A 10140-nucleotide genomic window follows, 5' to 3' on the forward strand; every position below is an offset into this window, starting at 1 on the left:
ATAAACAGGAAAAATGAGGCTGGGAAAGTAAGGAGTGAATTGTACTAGGACAAGGAAGAACACGACCCAGAGGAATTGGCGTGTGTTCATTGTAGCAGAAACGTGTGCCGAGAACCCACACTGCGGCATGCTATGAAACTGTGCTCTCTGCAGTGGACTTTGGATGTAAGTTAGATGCTAAGCCAAGGCCAGTGGATTTATACAGACATGATGATCATTTTCTAGCTTTATTCCACTCAGAGATATGCCTTTAGAAAGCAGATAGCTCCAAAGATTGACGGAGACGATAGCCTTTCTTTGTGACCCATACTGAATGTACAACCACACCAGGCAAAGATTTAACTTTAGTGAATTGCCCAAGGAAATGCAACAGCACAGGCCAAAGAATCAGAATCCTGGAGACGCTGGATCTCAGCTCCAAGCACAATCGAGCACTGGATTATTTCAAGTCATGTTATTGTCTGCTACAGAGAAGGACAGATTCACTTTTAATACATACATGTGCTTAAGTCAAACTGTAGAAAGGATAAACGTGTGAAACTAACCATTTCTCTGTTCCAACAAACCAAATGTCAGAGATGACATTTCAGATCAGCACCATTCAATGAATAAACATCTGGGAAAGTCTAAGAAACAAACCTATGGGGAAGGACGGAAATGTCCTGGTGTAATCTAGGAGTGAGAATTTGTTACAAGACACCTCTGTGCCAAACCATAGAGGACATGGGTTTGTTAGAGCCTGAAGCTCACACAGTAGTAGCTCATAGCTGTTAATTCTGGAGTATCAAGCTTACACTCTGCTGCACTGGTCAAGATGGGAGGCCAATCAGAACAAGAGGTAAAACCTTTTAATAAATGGCATATCATTTCCGTAATCTAAAACGAATCTCAGAAAAGAATTTGACTTTTGCAGGAATATTTTAGTCACCGTGAAAATTATTCCAGTGAAGAAATGGCAAATGATCTTTGCAGCATTCAAGTTGTCTATCAGCCTTCGAATAAGAAAGCCCAGAAAGCAGTGAGGTGGCTACAACATCCAACAGGATGCTGGAAAATGAGTCAGCTTCTGCTGACTTCTCTGCACAAAGGCAAACACAGACCAAGGCAGAGAACATAGCTATATAATACAGCACCAATAATAGTGTTTATTTTTCTGTCCTGGGGGGCCAACTCCATCTGTTGTAAAATCATTACACCTATGTGTGCACGCTTCATGCTTTGAAAGCTTCACATTTTGCCATCATCAGAGTTAGAAATAAACTCTTTTAAAAAATAAAAGTTGAGTTTTAAATGACTCCACACTGTGCCAATTTAGGAAAAATATTAAATATTTCTAGGCTTATAATAAAATTATGAGAAGTATCACTACCAATCATTGTTTATTAAATAACTTATCTAAAATTCCGCCTCAGTTGTCAAGAAAATACTCTAGACCTAATAAGAAATTTCCACTTCTCTAATGAAACCAGGAAAATTAGCCCTCTTTCTCCTGTGTTAAAATCTATAGCATTCTCTGGGTTCCTGCATTTGTACTGCATTATACAGGAGAGAGTTGTTCAGATGGAATATGTGGACTCTGGCTTCATTTTTAGAGAATAAAAGTTCAAAAGCTGCAAAAAGTGATTTTCTAAAACACTAAATAAGATGCTGATTGTGAAAAGCTCTGAATTAAAAGAATGTCAAATGGAAAAAATGCAGAGGCAATCTATAATAAAGAAAAAAGTAATTTAAGATTGCTCCCCAAGGAAAAATAACCCAAAGAATGTCTCCCTAAAACAGCAAAGAAATTCACAGAAGCTAAGACTAATTTCCCAATTTTCTGTTGGCAAACATCACTCTGATTCACGCAATGCAGATATAATGTCAGAATTCTTTACTTTGTAAGTCATTTTGTAAAAGAAAAAGAAGTTTTAGACCCAGTATCTGAAGTTACCAGTACAACTCTAGTTTCTAATATCTAAGCTCTTCTTCCTTTTAAAATTTTAAATGACAAACCTGAACACCTATATCTAACACTTTTAGAGAACTTCTCAAATGCTGTAAAGCAGCTGTAAAATGCTTTACAAAAGTTAGAGGCATCATCCCCATGATACAGAAAGGGAAGCAAGCATGGAAGGCTGATTTGCTCAGATCACCAAGCAGACCAGGAGCAAATACAGAGCTACCATCCATCCTTCTATGTGTTCTAGTCCTGAGGAAACTGCCATACCCCTTAACTGCATTTTTATTTCCTTTCAGAGAGCACATAGGAATAGCTGGAAAACTAGTAGCAATTTTTAAAAGTGCTTTTGGGGAAAAGAAGATTTTAGTCACTCATTAAGTAACTAAAATAATGCATGTAGAAAGACATGCCCTCATGAATATAAAATATGGTATATACTCCACTTTCTAGGCTGTTTAATAAATTTCCTCTGAAACTGTGAATCAAATCAAACCCCTCAGCTCAGTATTGTTTACAATTTATTTCAGTTTCAACCGGGGAGACAACTTAGTGGTTCTCTTCAGTGCATAAACTGGCTGCACTGTACTGATGTTACCCGTAACAATACTTGACCTGGTCTTTTGTGGTCCTCTGCCAGCTCAGCTCCTGATACTCTCTAAATATTGATACCTATTGGTCTCAAATCCAAAGGGAAATTTGAATCAATTCCACTGCATGTTTCAAGACATGTATTTAGTGCTCCCTCTGAATGATAATTCAGCGATTTTTTCTTATCACCTTAATTCTATCTCAACCTTAATTCAACAATTTAACAATATCCATTGATTATTTGGCTACGGAGCCACTTTCCACACATCCATATATGCAGGCATCATTTTATATATTTAGTTATAAGATCAATTTAACAAACATTTCTAGGAGCAGCATATAACACCCCCCTCCCGCAAATTAAAGACAACTTTAAGCATCTTGACAAGACATGAGCGAAGCAAGAGATATTTATTACACAAGTTATAATGGCTAGAACCTAACTGACCCTTCTCTTTTCCTTTGAATCATAAAGGGAGACACATAAAACACATGCTTCCTGACACTTGCCCAGCTCAAGTACTTACCAGTATTCCAGACATAGGGAACAGCTTACCCATGTATTAGTCTCTGGGTTATGGTAGATATTTAACACTGCATACCAGAAGAAAACAGAAAAACATTTTACCAGGTAACGCCAGTGGGAGAGCTAGAGTAAGTAGACGAGGTATAATTAGACTCACTGGAACTTGGCCAGAACACTAGAACAAATATTTCTACCAACCATGTTAGAACCTTTTGAGCACGACGATTTCTCTGTCGTACTCAAAAGACATTGTGTTAGCTATGTGAAATAATACACTGATTGTGTCGTAGTAGCTTGCATGGGAGTCTGTAGTCTGTATTATATGCATTAGCGTATACCTACCAATATTTGAAACCAGAGCATCAGTAGAATCTACTTACCACAAATTTGCATGAATATACATCAATTTGCATAAGATTATATACACACATGCTTAGTTTCTCCCTGACACCCCCTCCATACATGTAGGGCTTACACTGCGTATTCAGTTCCTCTGCATGGACTTTTCTTCACTCGCAGACTTCTCATCCCCTCCCATTTCCGAAGGCCACTCATTCTTCACCTGTACTGGTTTATTTGACATGTATTTGGCCATCCATTCTGCAGGCTGCTGTGTGCATGCCGACACGCACGCCCATGGGGCAGCTCCAGCTGCAAGTCCACCTGGCACTGCTGGGCCGCTCCGCAGATCTGGAATTCCCCGGGGAATTCGCACCTGCTGGGGTTATCTGCCTGTGAGGAAGGGCCCAGCTGGTGGGCGGGTTTCTCCCCGAGTCCTGGTGCGGAACAGCTTGCCAGGGGAGCTGCACTGGTTCGGGGAGGACCTGCTCTTGCATGGGGAGGTGGGCAGCTCCCCAGCTTCTGAGGTGTGAGCAACAGCCTCTGGCTTTCCAAGCGCTTGCACCCCACTTCCAACACCCGACAGTGGGCTGCAGATGGCGACCTTGATTCTACTACTGCGCAGAGCGATGAGCGTAAGGGCAAGACGTGAGCTGGGAGGGAGCCTTCAGCAACCTCACCCTCCCTCACCAAACCAGATGCCTCTGAAATGCTACAGAGCCCGCCTTTCCATCCTCACCCCACCAGCAGCCCCATGTTTCCTTACCTGAGGAGTCCTTTGGCTTTTCCTGGTGGCTCCATGCTGGGTTATCATGTCTGGGCCATGTGGGAATGCTCTGGGATTCAGGACGGGTGCCTCCAGGGCCATGGGATCCAGGACAGGTGCCACCAGGGCCTTGGGAACCCAGACAGGTGCCACCAAGATCTTGTGATTTAGGACAGGTGCCACCAGGGCACTGGGATACAGGACAGGTGCCTCCAGGGCCGCGGGATCCAGGAGAGGTGCCTCCACGGTCTTCAGATCCAGGACGGGTGCCTCCAGGGCCGTGGGATCCAGGACAGATGCTGCCAGGGCCTTGGGAACCCAGACAGCTGCCACTAGGTCCTTGGGATCCAGGACAGGTGCCTCCAGGGCCTTCAGATCCAGGACGGGTGCCTCTAGGTCTGTGGGATCCAGGAGAGGCGCCTCCAGGGCCTTCAGAAACCACATGGGTGCTGCTAGGACCTTGGGAACCGGGGCTGGTGCCGCCAGGGCCGTGGGATCCAGCCCTGGGATGCAGGACGGGCGCCGCCAGGGCCATGGGTCCCGCCGAGGGACCATGCCAGTGGCCGAGCTAAAAGCACGCACAAGGCCAGCACAGGACGGCAGTTTTGCCCCTCAGAGTTTGAAAAGCGGCGGATTTTGCCTGGGCGCGTGCCCCTGCCGCCGGGAGACCTCCGCCTGCTGCGCGGGCGCCCTGCCGCCCGGGGCCAGGAGCGGGGCGCGCGCGGGGGCACACCGGGCCAGCAGCCCCAGCCCCGAGGAGCCCTCGGGGCGAGCGGCGCCGGGGACCCTGCCCAGGGCAGCGGGGCCGCGAGCACAGAGGCGCCGAGGGCCGCCCGGGGCCCTTCGCGCCTCGGCCCCGGCCCCGGCGCCGGGCGGCCACGCCCAGCTCGGCCGGCAACGGCCCCTCCGAGGGCCCGAGCGGCGCGGGAGCGGCGGGGGGGAGGGCCCCGCCCCGGCCCCCCCCCAGGCCCCGGCCTCGCCCTCCCCCAGGCCCCGGCCTTGCCCCCCCCAGGCCTCGGCCCCCCCCAGGCCCCGGCCTCGCCCCCCCCAGGCCCCGGCACCCCCCAGGCCCCGGTCTCGCCCCCCGCAGGCCTCGGCCTCGCCCCCCCCAGGCCCCCCCCAGGCCCCGGCCTCGCCCTCCCCCAGGCCCCGGCCCCCCCCAGGCCCCGGCCTCGCCCCCCCCCCAGGCCTCGGCCCCCCCCCAGGCCTCGGCCTTGCCCTCCCCTAGGCCCCGACCCCCCCCCAGGCCCCGGCCTCGCCCTCCCCCAGGCCCCGGCCCCCCCCAGGCCCCGGCCTCGCCCCCCCCAGGCCTCGGCCCCCCCCAGGCCTCGGCCTCGCCCTCCCCCAGGCCCCGGCCCCCCCCAGGCCCCGGCCTCGCCCCCCCCCAGGCCTCGGCCCCCCCCCCAGGCCTCGGCCTTGCCCTCCCCTAGGCCCCGACCCCCCCCCAGGCCCCGGCCTCGCCCTCCCCCAGGCCCCGGCCCCCCCCAGGCCCCGGCCTCGCCCCCCCCAGGCCTCGGCCCCCCCCCAGGCCTCGGCCTCGCCCTCCCCCAGGCCCCGGCCCCCCCCAGGCCCCGGCCTCACCCCCTGCAGGCCTCGGCCCCCCCCAGGCCCCGGCCTCGCCCTCCCCCAGGCCCCGGCCCCCCCCAGGCCCCGGCCTCGCCCCCCCCAGGCCTCGCCCCCCCCCCAGGCCTCGGCCTCGCCCTCCCCCAGGCCTCGGCCCCCCCCAGGCCCCGGCCCCCCCAGGCCCCGGCCTCGCCCTCCCCAGGCCCCGGCCCCCCCCAGGCCTCGGCCTCGCCCTCCCCTAGGCCCCGGCCCCCCCCAGGCCCCGGCCTCGCCCTCCCCAGGCCCCGGCCCCCCCCAGGCCTCGGCCTCGCCCCCCCCAGGCCTCGCCCCCCCCCCCCCAGGCCCCGGCCTCGCCCTCCCCCAGGCCCCGGCCCCCCCCCAGGCCCCGGCCTCGCCCTCCCCCAGGCCCCGGCCCCCCCCAGGCCCAAGCCTCGGCCCCCCAGGCCCTGGCCTCAGCCCGCCCCGGGCCTCCCCCCACCCCAGGCCCTGGTCCCCGCCAGGCCCTGGCCCCGGCCTCGGCCCCGGCCGCTGCCGAGCTCGTTCTGCCGAGCGGAGCGGCGCTGTGAGCGTGACCCGCGCTTGGCAGGGGTGCGAGGGCGGCCGTGCCAGGTGCGCCTTGGCGAGAGCCGGTTCTGCGGGAAAGGCAGGCAGCGCGCGCGGAAGCGCAGCCCGGCGCTCCTCGGCAGGCCGACCCGGAGACGGGCGGACGGGAAGGGCCACGAGCAGGGTGAAGATGAGTGAGGTAGGCTGTGGCCAGCGGGACGCGCGTCCTTCTGGTCAAAACGATCTTCAGGGCTACGCCGGTATCGGTACAGACACCGCGCTGAAACCAGTCCTTCGTTTGGGGTTTGTTCCGGCGTGATTACGGTCGTGGTCTCGTAAGCGCGGCGGTTTTGGGGCAGTGGCTCGGGGGGCTGTGGCCTCAGCCCCCTTCCCCCTGAGGGCCGCGCTGGAGGAGCGAGAGCCGGGCTGTTGGTCCCTCTGCATCTCGCTGGCGCGTCTGCTGAGTTCCCACCACGCCGCTGACAGCAGGGAGGTTTCGCACTACCTAAACTTACAGCATCTCGCTCAGGATCTGCCGTTCAGGACAGGTTTCTTGAGGAGAGTACGTCCCCAGGCTTTATAAATAATGATCGCGTTTAAATGTTTTTCATGTAAGAGGTGAAGAGGAGAAAGCAAAAAAAAAAAAAAAGTAGAGAGGTTCTTTAAACTGAGAGAGTCCCGAAACCTTGTACTGAGGAGCAGGATAGCTTTAAAAGGCGCTGTTGAGTAATTTTAAAAATAGTTTCAGTACTCGTTTGTAAAAGTCTCTCACAACCCTGCGAGTGATTTCTCTCTGCACTGATTTTGTCCTTTTCCCATTCACTGAGCAATGATTATTTCCCATGCTTTTAAATGAAGCTGAAATTAGCTTGGTTATTTTTGTTTAACAACAACAACCTCAATGCATGTTGTGCTTTTATCCTGGAAAAAGAGCTTTGTTTGTTCCCTGGCATTGGAGATGATGTCAGCAAAGCTGCCGGAAGAGCAACTGCTGTTAGTTAATTGCTGGCTGCTTCACAACCAGCAAAGGCAGGAATAAAACCAAGGTACTGCTGTAGGTCCTGTAGAATGAAATCTGTGGTTGCATTTAGTGACATAACTTTTCATCACAATACAGTAGCATGAAGTAGTTAATATATAACCCCTACATGTTAAGGTAGTCTTCAGAATTGTAAGTTATTCTGTTCAGTTATCATAGTAGTACGCGGACAGTTCCCGCTTTCTGTGTTTACAGATGCAACTTTTGAACGAAACGTATGAGATTGCGTAAATGGCCCTGTCCTTTTAGATTGTTCAGTCCTGCAGCAGTTTACACTTGGGCTCGATTTTCGTCACATCACATCAGAGCAAGGAGCAGTGCGTTGTTTTATTTTGTTTTGTTTTGTTGGGAGCATCTCTCATCTATCTAGCACATTATCCATCCAACACACACATCCTTCCCACTAATATCAGTGAGACAGACCCCGAGAAATGAGGGCAGGAGCTGAATACCATGAAGGTAGAAGAAAATGTCTTCCTTAATTCCTGCTGGCAGCAGTTCATTGTGTCATGCAGAGTGCTAAGGTTTAATTGCATAGAGATGGCCAGCCCTCGTACAGGAGTCTGTCTCTTTTGGCAGACTGGTACCTGGGAGAATGGTGACTCCTCAACCCTGCAGTCTCGTGAGCCAAAGGGTTAATTTTTATTCCTACTGCGGTTTCTCAGACTCTCCGCTTTGATGGAATCCGCATTCAGATGCGCTAGCAGTGAAGAAGAGGGCAGGTTTTTCCCTTCCAGGCTTTCATTATGTTGCAGTTTTCATGATTTTCCAGGGCTGCTGGGTTCATGAAAATTAATGCAATTCTGCCAGACTGTTTCCTTCGCTTCTGATGTGCCCTGATGCATTATGAAACCATTCAAGGGACTGAAATTTCCCTTCCACTGGGTTCAAACCAACAGGGCTTAATTCATCCTGCTTCTGGAGACTTCATTCTGACTCTGGTATGGTGTTAAGTAGCCCAACTGAATAAATCAGAAGATTCTTCTGTGCTTGGGACCTTTCCCTCAAAAGCTTCTTCTAGTCTGATGGCATCAGCTCACATTGCTAGGAAGTGTTATGTCTACTCAACAGGCAGATTTTGTAGAATATGTCCATTTTGTAAGTTTTCTAAAACATTTGTTGTCCTTGCTCTTCCTTTAATTCATGGGCAATGAGAGGGAAACAGATTGTAGCCAGGAAATATTTAGCAGGTTGGAATTTTCAAAGACAGCAAGAGAATGATGCAATTGGTGTAATGATAACTGAGTACTTTCTTCTCTCATGGGTATTTTGCAGTCCTCCAGTGATGGCATCTGAGCTGATGGTGAGCTCAATTTTAGCTAGGGGAATTTCCACTGCCACCTTGGGTTTAGTATAGTGCTTTATTGATTGCTGTAAAGTAGTTCTGTATTTCAGAGAAAATCTTCTGTCAGGTGCTCTTAGTTTGGATTTCTTGTTTATGTCATACTTGTATCTTGTGGCGGAAAAGGTAAACCATGAAAAAGAGAAAAGCTGATTTTGAATATAAAAGAACAAGAAAAAATCAGGGCCGATCTTAATCATGTGCTCTAAACAAGAATAAAGATTTCACTAAGAGCTGTCAAGTAAACTCATCTGAGGAGATGTTCATCCTGAACTGAAGGGTGATTGGGAGCTATAAACTACTCTCAGAATGAGCCAGTATGTATATATTGGCATGCCGTGATAGCACACCCTGGAATGCCAAATGAATATAATAATAAGTTTTTTTTTCTCTGCGTTGTAAATATATAGGTTCCATTCAGAATCTTTTCCTTGCATTTTGACAGCGGTACGTAGGCATGACCAAGCTGCCTATAACAAGACAGCAGTAAAAATGAGGGTGCAATGCAGGCATTTCACTGAAGGCACCTCTCTTTCATAAAGTACAAAGATCTTGCGTAGGACAAAGCCATGCTGTGCTCCCATCTCTTCGTTGCCTTTGCTACGTACGCTGTCTAAATTTGAACTGGCTGAAGTATGCCTGTATACGCTGCAATCACATTCCTGATTGCACTGTAGACATACCCCCAGAGAGGAACCAGCTCAAGAGTGTCCCAACCTCATCGTTCACATGGCAACATCAAATGGAGAAAGAGTTCTTCCCAGGAGCTCTCTCCTGTCTCACTTTGCTGCATAATTGGATTTCTATCTGGTGATTCTGTAACCCGCAAAAAATGGCCAAGGGGCAACTTACCTCCCTTCCCTTACCTGTTCTCTCACGACCTTTACTAAAAAGACAGGTTATTTTAGTGCGTAACTCCTCATAAACACATAGAGAGACAGATAAGGATTAAACTGGATAAGGAACTTTTTGGGCTCCCAGTTCATTTCTCAGTGGTTTCCTCAACAGCCCCAGAACATGCTTGGGATTTTTTAAGAACATAACTGAGCCAAACCCTTTCTCTTCAGATATTTCTAAGTGAGTATCAGGTGAGCGTCTCCTATTCCAATGATTATATGCCTATCCTATACTGTGATCCCCTTCTTCATTCCACTGGGACACCTCATACTGTTTAGCAGTGTGTGAATAGCAGGGTGCTTATGACATGCTGACATCTACTTACATCTTGCAGCTGAGAATCGTGGTTCGAAAAAGAAAATTGCTGTAATTTCAGGTATAAATGCATGAAAATTCTTGGTGCCAATACTATCTTTATAATGATGACTGGTGCTTTGCTGGAGGGGTAGGGTAAAAATGTGTAAGCAGGAAGATAGAGGCCTTATTTGCTGGTTGGATAAGTGTCCATTGGGCAGACTGCAGATAAAGCAATCAGAACACAGGCTGTACGCACAAATAAAAGTACCTCGGTCTAGCGGGCAGAACGTGAGCGGCT

This window comes from Rhea pennata, chromosome 12 (assembly GCF_028389875.1).
Source record: "Rhea pennata isolate bPtePen1 chromosome 12, bPtePen1.pri, whole genome shotgun sequence".
Classification (NCBI taxonomy): domain Eukaryota; kingdom Metazoa; phylum Chordata; class Aves; order Rheiformes; family Rheidae; genus Rhea; species Rhea pennata.